Source organism: Parambassis ranga, unplaced genomic scaffold (genome assembly GCF_900634625.1).
Source record: "Parambassis ranga unplaced genomic scaffold, fParRan2.1 scaffold_133_arrow_ctg1, whole genome shotgun sequence".
NCBI lineage: Eukaryota > Metazoa > Chordata > Actinopteri > Ambassidae > Parambassis > Parambassis ranga.
The window spans coordinates 42,450-56,295 of NW_021144710.1; positions in this window are offsets into that span (position 1 = coordinate 42,450).

Below are 13,846 nucleotides of genomic sequence, written 5' to 3' on the forward strand. Positions count from 1 at the left end.
GCCGGCACGTGTCCTCTGTCTGTTCGTAATCGGCCCCTGTGTTCAATTGACGGATCTGAGGATGATTTTTGCCCTTGATCCCGGACGAGCCCCCAAATTGTTGTGACCTGATCTGGTCACCCCGGATTCCCAGACTCCGTCCCCCATGCACAGAACATTGAATGAAAACCAGTACTGATCAGTTTCAGTTTCGCCTTTATATAAAGGGAGAATGCACAGCTCAATACAGACCCCTCGATCTGCTCCTGCAGCTGACCATTTGCATTCTGTCTGTCCCATGCATTAGGCTTGTTTTATTAATCTTACAACAAGGTGTGGTTACATTTACATAGAAAGGCATAAAAGGTAATGTTTTTCAGTGAAACATGCATATTCAATAATCACAAGGTGGAGGGCGTATACGAAACTAAAAGACATTGAAGTTTTCCCACTCACATCTTTGATGTGAGTGTGTGTCAGGTCCTCCTGTTACGACCTTGAGTATATCTTATCTCTTTGGCAAGCTTGTGTTTTCATCTTTGGGTCCACTAAGGGGTTTGCAGTTCGAATTTCTAAACTAACCATTAAACATCAGAATACTTTATGGCCTCAGTCAGAGGTCTCGATCTATGAGCAACCATACACTTTTACCATATGTGCAAACAAACATATATTTTGACCAGGTTTGACCATATATTTCCACAATTCCCCCTTTTGGACTCTACTAAGAGTCCAACACAATATAAGGAAAAAGAAACAATAAACGGTCACATCAGCAAATAGGAAAACACTGTGTGTAATCAAACAAAACTATGAGTAAAAGTGACATCTATATGTAACAACACTGTGAGTAAATGTCCAAACACCCGGTGTGTGCGTATGTGTGTCAAAACCATAAATGAAGGTGCGAAAAAGAAAAACTCTGTGAAAAATGTAGTGTATTAAAAAACATATCATGTGAGTGCATAAAACGAAACGTGATGGCAAAGTTTAAATCCCTGCCTCGAAAATCAAATCGTCCTCCAAGTCCTCTGCCAACAATGGGATAATATAAGAATAATATAAGTAACAAGTAGAACAGTATAAAGATTAATATAAAAATGAATATGTAGTATTACACCTCTGTCCAGGGAACTCGCAGTGTAACCAATAGATCAAAAAAAATTATGAACAACCCTAATATGGTTATCCTAACAAGAAAACAAATACATGTTATACATCATAGTATGTGGGGGTATTTTAATCGGTCGGTCTTTCACCGTTCCCGCGCCCAGATACTCCTAACAGCTCAAATACAATGACAATTGTCAGTTAGAATGTACAAAATTGTGTTTTTATCAGTTCATGTATGTGTTCCTGTCCGTCTGCCTCATCGTCCAGCACCCCGCCTGGTTCTCTGGTCCTCTCGTCCTCAGGATGTGTCTTCTTTCTTCGGATCCCTGGGGTTAGACTACCCGGGATCCTTGATCTCTGTCAGGGGATTATTCTGCCCCTTTTGTGACAGGATCTGTGTCTGAATCAGCCGATTCAGACTTCTGTGCCCTCAGATCAGTTTGGACGTCCTGTAGAGAGCGTTGAGGCTCCTCTGCAGCTGTGCACTGGCTCCAGTGGAACCAGGTGTCCCCCTTTCCTCTCAGCCGAACTGCGTGTGAGGTGCGTTCTGTCACCTGATAGGGACCTGTCCACCTCGGCTCCGACCACTTCCTTTTATCACCTTCAGGAGGACCCACTCGGCTGTGTGTGGCTCCTCCTGGACTCACCATCTCTCCTTTCTCCTGTAATACAAATTCTAACACCAAAGCTTCAAATTCATTATATTATGGTTTATATTAATACCATACTGCATGCTTCTTCAGTCTCAGCCGGCCAGCTGGTCCAGGAAACTGTCGACCTGTAAGAAGCTCATAGGGTGTGGATTATATGGCGTTATTACCAGAACATCAATACAATAGATAATACTTGAACACATATAAATTTGGTCTGTGCACAGATTTTAGCCAATTTTTGTTTTAGGTTTGATTCATCCTTTCCACCTTTCCTTGAGACTGTGAATGATAAACAGTACCAAAAGCATGCTTCTTTTTTTTTTTTTCGGAAAACCATGTCTAGGGATGTAGGTGTTAATCAGAAATTTAATAACAGTTTGTCACGACACCCCACATGGCCTACCCCATGCGCTTCCTCCATGGCAGTCTGTCTCAGTCCAGGTGGCAGTATGGGGCGTCCGTCAGGCCCTCTCCATACTCCTCCTGTGTCAGTCGCCCCTCTAGCTTTCCACAGTGTTTTTTCCTGTGGAGAGGCTTTGTTTTGCAATTGCATCAAATCAGTCCAATCAACAGGGGGAGGCAAGTCTGTTTCTGAACACATAAAAATCATTCGCTCAACATAGCCTGCTGCCTGTTTTGCTGCCTGATCTGCTGCATTGTTTCCTCTTGTGACCCTGTCAGTTCCTGCTCCATGACCTTTGCACTTAATCACAGCCACTTTGCTAGGCAACAACAGAGCTTCAGCAAGCTCTCTCATTTCAGCCTCATGCCGTATAGGTTTGTTAGTTGCAGTGAGAAAACCTGCTCTCAGCCATTGCCCTAATTCCACATGCACTGCTCCTGCCGCATATGCTGAGTCAGTAAAAACATTGATGTCCTGTCCTTGACCTATCTTTAGTGCCTCAATCACTGCCCTCACCTCGGCTCTCTGCGCTGACTGCTGTCCCTCTAATCTTTCTGCTTTCAGTGTTCTCATTTCTTCCCCTGTGTCTTCAACAACTGCGTATGCTGCTCTGAGTCCTTCTGTGTCATGTCTAAAACAGCACCCATCTGTGAACAGATTTCTGGCCTCTGTTAGTGGTGTGGCTTGTAAATCCATTCTGACTTTTTCTTCTCTGGTTACCCTCTCTACACATGTGTGTGGCTCTCCAGCTCCTATCTGCTCTGCCATGTTTATACCATCATGTGTGAAGGTGATGTTTGGTGCTTCTAAAATCTTGCTCAACCTCCTCTGTCTCAATGAGGTGAGTGTGAATGTCTCTGAGTTCACGTATGCCACTACACTATGTGTTGTCAGTACATACAGCTGGTGTCCCATGACCATGTGTGCGGTTTTTTGAATTAGCTTAGCTATTCCTGCTGCGTGTTGTGTGCATTGAGGGTGTCTTTTCTCCATGTTGTCCAGGGGGACACTGATGTACATCAGTATTAGTCTCTCTCCCCCTTTTCTCTGGAACAGGATGCCATTGATGCAGGCATCCGTTCCAGAGACATCCAAATAGAAAGGTAAAGTGTAGTCAGGGGTGGCTAGTTCTGCTGCAGTGGCCAAAGATTGTTTAAGGGCAATGAATGCTTGTTCCGCGGCCTGCGTCCAATTTAGGCGAGCTGACACATTACGCATGCCATGTTCTTTGACAAGGTCTCTGAGAGGTTGTGTGAGGCCAGTGTAGTTAGCAACAAAGTTTCTACTGTAGCCAGTCAGACCGAGAAATGAGAGCATGTCCTTCACTTTATCAGGACGCGGATGATGCAAAATGGTAGATTTGTGTGAAGGCGATATGCTGACTCCCTTTTGTGAAACAATGCGTCCTAAGAAAGCAACTTGTTTCCTGACTAATTGGAGTTTAGATTTGCTGACCTTAAAACCAGCTGTGGCCAGATGTTGCAAAACAGCCTGCGTGGCATCCAGGCAGATTGCTGCCGTTGGAGCTGCGATAAGAAGGTCATCAACGTACTGAATGAGTGTAGTGTTTTCTGGGAGGGTGCAGTGACTGAGTATCTGTTTCAAAACCTGATTAAAAATACCGGGGGAGAGCGCAAAACCTTGAGGTAGCCTGGTGTAGCGATACTGCGTTCCCTGATATGTGAATGAGAAAATGTCTCTGCATTCAGGTGCCAGAGGGAGACAAAAGAAAGCATTAGCTAAATCTATGCAGGTGAACCAGCTCTGTGAAGGATCCAGTTGGGCCAATGCCACGTATGGATTCGGAACTGGTACCGTGGGGGTTGACAGTGCAGCGTTAATGTCCCTCAGATCATGTGCCATGCGATATTTACCTGTCCCTTTCTTTTCTACAGGTAGGATGGGAGTATTCCAATCTGAGTGAGAGTTCCAGCACGCCATTTTCAAAAAGTCCATGAATAGTATCTGCAATGCCAGCTCCGGCTGCTGGCTTGTGGGGATACTGTGGTATCCATAAAGGGCCTGGTGTGTTAATCTGAAACGTCACAGGTTCACAGTCCACCAGACCCACATCAGTGGGACCGTCTGCCCATAAATGTGGTGGCAAGCTGTCAATCACAGCCTGTGCCAGAGGATGATCAGTTTTCTCTCTACCATGATGTCTAGCAAGCAGTTCATGTGCCAGAGTGACAGTGTTCATAGTTGAAACAGTTATTTTGTATGCTTTAGCAGATGGAGAATACATGATTTGAGGTAAAGGTGTGGGTTGCCAGTCTGATTGCCCCATGGCACGTTTAACCATGCCACCTAGTTCTTTGGCCTGGTGGTTTGGATGTACAGCTAATGAGACGTGGGGATGCCCTTCGTCACTCATCATGTACCAAGACATTTGTTCTGGAGTGAGGTCCACACCGGCTGCCACGCCCTCAGGTGCCACAAAAATGTCTCGGACTGTAATAGACCAGTCCTGTCCCTCTAGGGAGTGCGCAAACTTCTCATGGTACCAATCAGTTTGCTGCCTGTCATAAAATAGAGTCACATGAGGGGGGTCAGGGGGAGAAACATATGGTTCGACCTGCGCTATCCAGGGCTTCCACTGCAGGTAGGCAGAAAGGATTCCTGGGTTCTGGGGAGTTTCAGGATGTAACATGCCCCAGTAGATGTCAGCACATGGGTCAGTCACAGGTCTCATCAGATATTGTCCGCCTGTGTCTGCAACATTACAGTGGAACATGGTGCCGTCCGGCAGTGTCACTGTCAGCCCGTCTGGGCCGCACAAAATAGATGCTCCAAACTTAATCAGCAAGTCTCTCCCCAGTATATTCAGAGGCAGAAGAGGTGAGTGTACAAAACAGTGTGAAACAGTCTGATGTCCCAACTGAGCAGTCATGGGAGTGGTTATAGGCAGAGTCTGTTTATCCCCAGAGAAGCCCATCACAGTGATAGAGTTGCTGGACAATTCCATAGAAGATGATTGAAACAATGTAGAACAGGTGGCGCCAGTATCCACCAGAAAAGGCAGTGTCTCATCCTCTACTTGCATAGATAACATCGGATCTGCCGTAACGATGTAATCTGAGCTGCTCTGTGGGGCGTGTCATTGTTGTGGGAAGTCACAATCCCACTGTTCCCAGCCGGAAACAGGAAACTGTCCAGTGAATGGAGGTCCTGGGGGGCGGGAGGAAGCCCTCTGTGGACCAGACGCTGCACGTCCTCGGGCATACTGTCCCTGTCTGTGTGGACAGTCTTTGGCCCAGTGTCCCAACTCCTCACAGTAATAGCAGCGGTCATGACCTGGGTCTCCCCTCGGCTGTCCCCTAAGTGTTCCACCCCTTCCGTGCCTGCCTCTCCATCTGCCCCTCCCTGATCCGTACCCCCTGTAGGACCCCGTAGGCTGCTGATAATCAGGAGAATAAGGTGGTGGAGGCACCCAAGGTGTGACAGGAGGTGCGTCAGAGCTTTCAGTGACAACCATGACTTTATTATTTTTATCTTTCTTTTTGTCATTGGCCTTCTGTCTGGCCTCAGTCAATTGCAGTTTCAATAATTGTGCTTGCAAATCCTGGACATCCTTACTGTCAGCTTGTGCTGCCTCTTGGGCACGAGCCAAATGATGCACTAGATGTCTCTCCCACACACTGGAATCACACCCTGCCATGTCTGGGTTATTATCCATGGCAGTTTTTATGGTCTCAGGAACCCCGTTTAGGACGGCGGTCCTGTACCACACCCTCTGAATGCCTGGGTTACCAGGGTGGCACCCGGTGTGTTTGATCCATGTGTCTTTGCTTTGATTAAGATATTCTCTTGGACTCTGTTTGGGGTCCCATTTCAAAGTGGGAACGGCGGCTCCAGCAGGCAGAGGATATTTATTTCTTAGTGCTCTGCCTATTTCAGTGCTGACCTGAGTGAAAAGTGTGTCATCTCTCTGTCTAGTAGTGGCGGCGTCCTCCTCTATGTCCCTCACTTCTGAAGCTGTAAGACACCTAGAAATAACGGCCCGAAAATCACCTAGAGCGAGTCTGTGGCCTGCTGTCAGACTGTCAAGTTGACTCAGCCACATTGCTCCACCTTCGGCCACTGGAGGTAATTTATCCACTAGTGCCTGTACATCACCTAGTGGGAATGGACGATATTTGATCTGGTGTTCAGTTTGAATCAGTGGTAACTGATGGTTGAGTGTCTGTGTATTATCATGTCCTTGAGATCTAGTTGTCATGCGGTGTGTTCTGCTTCTGTGTGCTAAGTGTTCAGCTTCATGTGTTTTCAACCACTCCTCAGTAGCCTTGGCCTGTCTCTGTAATAAATCAAACATGTCTACCTGCTCCGCGGACCAAACACCCTCGACCTGCATCTGAACTCCAGCTGTCCTCCCTTCCTGTGATCCGTTTTTCCACACGCCTCCCACCTGAAGTGTAGCGTCTCCAAATTGGGGGTTAGCGTGTGCATATGTGTGTGGTGTTAAGTCCTGAGCTATAGCAGCCCGCAACTCCTTTAATTCTTCCTGCAACTGTTGCACCTTGTCTATTTCTCCCTGCTTTGTGTTCACAATGTCTGGTGTCTGTATTCTGTGTGACAGCGGGGCTTCAGCTGCAACACATAGTGCTCTGTCGCAGCTCGGTTCTCTGTCCTTTCGCAGCTGGAAAGGTGAAAGGTCAGGGGCCTCTGGAGGCCCTTCACGGGTGCTCACTCCCGAGGGTAAAGCAGACGCACTACTCACTTGGGACGTGTGAGAGCTGTCATCAGACCACGCCTCAGGGGAATCGGGCATGTCTGTTATGGCCAGTGTGCCTTGAGTTATTTGTAAAACTGGATATAATCCAGCGGATGAATGAGAGGATGGTGGTGCAGTAGGAGGGGGTGGTGTATACGGTGGGGGATCCTTATGTTTTTCTGCTTTGGCATCCTGTGTTTTGGGCTTCTCAGTCATGAGGTGAGTTACACCCTGACCTATCAAAGCCCATCGCGCCCACTGAGCTCTCTTCTCCTCTGCTTTTTCCTGCTCCCTCTTAAATCTCCCTTTCTTAGACCAGCCACACTGCTCTGCACTCTTCCTGGCCTTCTCCCTCTCTGCCTTCGCTTCACCCTCCTTTCTCCAAAACTCCTTCTGTAAACAACCTCTATCTTTCATGCCACGGCCTATTTCTCCCAACAAATTAATGACTGCCTCCCTCATCTGAGTCATCTCTTCAGATGCGGTTTTAGAGTCAAAAGCCTGATGCAGCGCTTTCTCTAAAATAATCAGTTGAGCTTCTACTGTTTTTAGTGGGCTGTTCGGACCCCACCCATCATCAACAGTGTCTCTGTTAAAATCTCCGTCCATGTCGTCAGTCATCAAAGTCTCAGTCATGTGATTACGTGAAAATTAAAAACTAAAGCTTAATAAGTTTGTGTTATTCGCAAAACTGTGCTCAGAAGAATTAACAAAACTATATTGTTAGAAAAGTTCACAAAACTATGTTCACATCAGAAATATATACAAAAGTATGTGCACAACAAAAACACTAATCCAGTCCGTGAGTGAACCTACTTCAACAGGCCACTGCTTTACGTTTACACCAATTAAGGTTTCCAGCAGTGCTGCTGCTTCAGTTCACCTCGTCTCTGGCATTCATACACATTCCACACTCATGCTTTACCCATTTATACTGCGAGCTCTGTGTGTGTGTCAGTACTGTATCTTCACTTCTCTTTGTTTCTCTTTAGGGGTGCTTCATGAACTCACAGGACTTATTCTCTGGTCTTGCCGTCCAGTGTAAGAACGGCTCACAGTTATTTCATTATTTATTCTCTACTCTCTGGTCTTGTCGTCTTTATCTCAGACGACTCACAGTTATGAGTCTCAGAGTTCCTTTCTTTTCTAGATTCTGGCCGACTGAGAAATATGGCACGCTGTGTCCCTGGTACTCAGTCCAATGGATTCGAGACTAGCCTCTGTCCGTGACACCAGAATCTTATATATCTGTAATTTGGAAGCCTGTAGACTTACTACAACTCCTGCCTAACTAGTGCGGTCATTGTTTCAGTTTCCAGTCAGTCCAACATTCATACCATGTGTTTTTGCCTGGTCTTGTTCCTTTTTCTCTCTTTTTTGTAGTGATTTAGGGTTCCTCAAGCCCCGGGCCTCAAACCCAGCTTTTCCGGCCTCTCGTCAGAGCACCGGTGGAGTCGCCACACTCAGGATTTTCTGCTACCCCTTTTTTCTCTTAAATTCTCTTAATCCTCTGCAGGCATCATTTACTTATCTCTTAAACAGCTGTAGTCATTACTCATTCACCGTAGTCATAATTCATTCACTTACGGTTATTTCACTGTAGTCATAATTCATTCACTTACAGTTATTCTCTTAAATTCATTCAGTCAATGTTCTTTTTTACTTTTACAGACAGATTACTACTAAGACTCGGGACACGTTACATTTTAGAGTAGTCAATGCAGATATAAAAGGTCTGCTTACCTTATTGTTGCCGGCACGTGTCCTCTGTCTGTTCGTAATCGGCCCCTGTGTTCAATTGACGGATCTGAGGATGATTTTTGCCCTTGATCCCGGACGAGCCCCCAAATTGTTGTGACCTGATCTGGTCACCCCGGATTCCCAGACTCCGTCCCCCATGCACAGAACATTGAATGAAAACCAGTACTGAACAGTTTCAGTTTCGCCTTTATATAAAGGGAGAATGCACAGCTCAATACAGACCCCTCGATCTGCTCCTGCAGCTGACCATTTGCATTCTGTCTGTCCCATGCATTAGGCTTGTTTTATTAATCTTACAACAAGGTGTGGTTACATTTACATAGAAAGGCATAAAAGGTAATGTTTTTCAGTGAAACATGCATATTCAATAATCACAAGGTGGAGGGCGTATACGAAACTAAAAGACATTGAAGTTTTCCCACTCACATCTTTGATGTGAGTGTGTGTCAGGTCCTCCTGTTACGACCTTGAGTATATCTTATCTCTTTGGCAAGCTTGTGTTTTCATCTTTGGGTCCACTAAGGGGTTTGCAGTTCGAATTTCTAAACTAACCATTAAACATCAGAATACTTTATGGCCTCAGTCAGAGGTCTCGATCTATGAGCAACCATACACTTTTACCATATGTGCAAACAAACATATATTTTGACCAGGTTTGACCATATATTTCCACACCCTTTAAGTTAGAGAAAAGCTTTTGATAACTTTTGATCAGCAGGTCCTTTAGGTGACCTCCAGCAAATTTCAGGTCAATCGGGCGAAAGCTGTAGGAGTTCACTCGCATACCAATGGTGTAAATCGCCAAAATAGCCATATTCCATCCAAGATGGCGGACTTCCTGTTGAGTTGAGGTCATGGTGTCAAGAGACTTTATGGTGCGTCTTGCTATGATAAACATGTGTACCAATTTTCGTGCACATACTCCAAAAAAACCCCTATGGAGAGGGGTGTTCAAAAATTCAAGGGGGCGCTGTAGAGCCATTTTGCCCCGCCGTTTTGCAGCGACCACAAAATATTGCAATTTTTGCCACCCCTAATGAGTGTGCAAAATTTCGTGAGTTTTCGTGCATGGCAAAGGGGTGAAAATGGGCGGTTTAGAGGTGCAAATAATAATTAAAGCTGCAAGCAGCGATGATCGGGCCCTTGCACTCCGCGCGACCGCCCCCTCCCCGTCACGCCGTCCCTTCCCACCCCTGCTCCCCCCACGAGCTGCGGCGACTTTGCCAGCGGTGGGAAAAAAGCGGCAGAGAAAAGCAGAGACGTGTCAGAGCAACAAATGTGTCAAAATATGTAAAAATTGTTAGTGTGCAGTAACCTCCTGTTTACAATAGGTGGCGCTGTCCACAGATGTCCACACATGGTCGGGGTTGGGTCTGTATCACATGTAAAAAACCACGTGCAGAAAGTTTGAAGCCGTTTGGAGCAAGTATGTTGGAGAGAGAGCTGTTCGTGTATGAATGGCGAAGTGACGCCACAGCGGCCACGCCCTTTAACTTAGAGAAAAGCTTTTGATAACTTTTGATCAGCATGGTCTCTAGGTGACAGCGACCGAATATGAAGTCAATCGGTCGAAATCCCTAGGAGGAGTTCGTCCGCATACCAAAGGTGGAAATCACTGAAATTTGACCGCCAAAATCAAAATGGCTGACTTCCTGTGTGGTCTAGATCAATGGTGCAAGAGACTTTTATGTGCGTCTTGATGTGTTCTGTGTGTGTGCCGATTATTGTCTTCCTACTCCAAAAAAACCCCTAAGGAGAGGGGTGTTTAAAAAATTCAAGGGGGCGCCACTGAGCCAATTTGCCCCACCCACTTACGCAACCCCCATCAGTTGCTAGGACACGCCCCCGTGAACGTGTGTATGAATTTTCATGATCATAGAAGGTCGTTAAGGTCATTAAAAACTCAAGCGTAATCTCACGGCGAAGGATCGACAGTCGGCGCGCCGCCACACAGACACCATTGCACGCAGCTTCACGGCCTTCATAGCGTAGCTTCACCAACTAGTTGGGAAGGTTGTAGAGTTGAAATGTTGATGCTGTCAACTATGTAGGAGCAGTACACGTCAGAGTAAAAAGAGGTCATTTCCTGTTACCAGCAGGGGGCGCCACGAGTAAGTAAGGGTTTCAACATATGGAGGTGTTCAGGGCAGAGCCCTCATCATGCTCATAAAGTTTAAAGACGTTTGGATAAAGTATGCAGGCGTGAGAGCCGTTCAAAGTTACATGGCGAAATCATGAATCGTCACCAGACTTTGGCGAGCCACAGAGGCCACGCCCTGTAAGTTAGAGAAAAGCTTTTGATAACTTTTGATCAGCAGGTCCTTTAGGTGACCTCCAGCAAATTTCAGGTCAATCGGGCAACAGCTCTAGGAGGAGTTCGCTCACATACCAATGGTGTGAATTGCCAAAATCGCCATTTTCCATCCAAGATGGCGGACTTCCTGTTGGGTTAAGGTCATGGTGTCAAGAGACTTTTTGGTGCGTCTTGGTATGATAAACATGTGTACTGATTTTCGTGCACCTACTCCAAACTAAGCCAAACGCGAGGGGTGTTTTGAAAATTTCAAGGGGGCGCTGTAGAGCCATTTTGCCCCGCCCCTTTGCAGCGACCACAAAATATCAAATTTTTCGCCACCCCTGATGAGTGTGCAAAGTTTCGTGAGTTTTCGTGCATGGCAAAGGGGTGAAAAATGCAGTTAAACAGGCAGGCAAATAATAAGAATAATTAAAGCTGCAAGCAGCGATGATCGGGCCCTCGCACTCCGCGCGACCGCCCCCTCCCTGTCACACCGTCCCTTCCCACCCCCGCTCCCCCCACGAGCTGCGCCGATTTTGCCAGCGGTGGGAAGAAGCAGAGATGTGTCAGAGCAACAAATCTCTCAATATATGTAAAAATTGTTAGTGTGCAGTAACCTCCTCTTTACAGTAGGTGGCGCTGTCCACAGATGTCCACACGTGGTCGGGGTCGGGTCTGTATCACATGTAAAAAATTTGAGGATTTTAGGAGCATCCGTGGTGGAGTTATATCAGTTGCAGTACCGTATGTGTCCACTGGGTGGAGCCAGACACCATGAGTATAGTGGAGACCCGTCTGTGCATCAAACCTCAAAAAACATTTGATTCATACATGAAAAATGTCCAGAAGCAGTTACTTCCGGTTTCCTGTAGGTGGCGCTGTGCAGGTGACTCATGAGCATGCAGACGTGTGGGGCGACGGACCGTTAGGACATGAAAAAAATTTGAGGACGCTAGGACGATGCACGGCGAAGTTATAAGCAGTTGATGTTTCATGGCGAATGTTCAACAGTCGCCACCGCCACGGGCAGCATGATACAGAAAACCACACAGGTGTCTCTGTGGGACGTCAAATCTGTGATCCTCATTTCACTGTGTAATGACAGAGAAGGACTAAACAGAGTGCATGTCAGTGAAGAACATGGCACTTCCTGTCTCCACCACAAGGGAGCGCCATAGATCATGATGACATAGAGACGTTCAGGGAGGGGCTCTGACCACGTGCAGAAAGTTTGAAGCTGTTTGGAGCAAGTATGTAGGAGAGAGAGCTGTTCGTGTATGAATGGCGAAGTGACACCACAGCGGCCACGCCCTTTAACTTAGAGAAAAGCTTTTGATAACTTTTGATCAGCATGGTCTCTAGGTGACAGCGACCGAATATGAAGTCAATCGGTCGAAATCCCTAGGAGGAGTTCATCCGCATACCAAAGGTGGAAATCGCTGAAATTTGACCGCCTAAATCAAAATGGCTGACTTCCTGTGTGGTCTAGATCAATGGTGCAAGAGACTTTTATGTGCGCCTGGACGTGTTCTGTGTGTGTGCCGATTTTTGTCTTCCTACTCCAAAAAAACCCCTATGGAGAGGGGTATTTTAAAACTTCAAGGAGGCGCCATTGAGCCATTTTGCCCCGCCCACTTACGAGACCCCCATCAGTTGTACATGCCCCCGAGAATGTGTGTATGAATTTTCATGATCATAGAAGGTCGTTAAGGTCATTAAATACTCAAACGTAATCTCACGGCGAAGGATCGACAGTTGGTGCCCCGCCACACAGACACCATTGTACGCAGCTTCACGGCCTTCATAGTGTAGCTTCACCAACTAGTTGGGAAGGTTCTAGAGGTGAAATGAAGTTGATGCTGTCAACTATGTAGGAGCAGTACACGTCAGAGTAAAAAGAGGCCATTTCCTGTTACCAGCAGGGGGCACCACGAGTAAGTAAGGGTTTCAACATATGGAGGTGTTCAGGGCGGAGCCCTCGTCATGCTCATAAAGTTTGAAGACGTTTGGATAAAGTATGCAGGCGTGAGAGCCGTTCAGAGTTACATGGCGAAATCATGAATCGTCGCCAGACTTTGGCGAGCCACAGAGGCCACGCCCTTTAAGTTAGAGAAAAGCTTTTGATAACTTTTGATCAGCAGGTCCTTTAGGTGACCTCCAGCAAATTTCAGTTCAATCGGGTTACAGCTCTAGGAGGAGTTCGCTCACATACCAATGGTGTAAATCGCCAAAATCGCCATTTTCCACCCAAGATGGCGGACTTCCTGTTGGGTTAAGGTCATGGTGTCAAGAGACTTTTTGGTGCGTCTTGGTATGATAAACATGTGTACCAATTTTCGTGCACCTACTCCAAACTAAGCCAAATGCAAGGGGTGTTTTGCAAATTTCAAGGGGGCGCTGTAGAGCCATTTTGCCCCGCCCCTTTGCAGCGATCACAAAATATCAAATTTTTCGCCACCCCTGATAAGTGTGCAAAGTTTCGTGAGTTTTCGTGCATGGCAAAGGGGTGAAAAATGCAGTTAAACAGGCAGGCAAATAATAAGAATAATAATAATAAACACAGCAATTACAATAGGGCCTTCGCACCACTCGGTGCTCGGGCCCTAATAAACACAGCAATTACAATAGGGCCTTCGCACCACTCGGTGCTCGGGCCCTAATAAACACAGCAATTACAATAGGGCCTTCGCACCACTCGGTGCTCGGGCCCTAATAATAATAAACACAGCAATTACAATAGGGCCTTCGCACCACTCGGTGCTCGGGCCCTAATAATAAACACAGCAATTACAATAGGGCGTTCGCACCACTCGGTGCTCGGGCCCTAATAAACACAGCAATTACAATAGGGCCTTCGCACCACTCGGTGCTCGGGCCCTAATAAAAATAAACACAGCAATTACAATAGGGCCTTCGCACCACTCGGT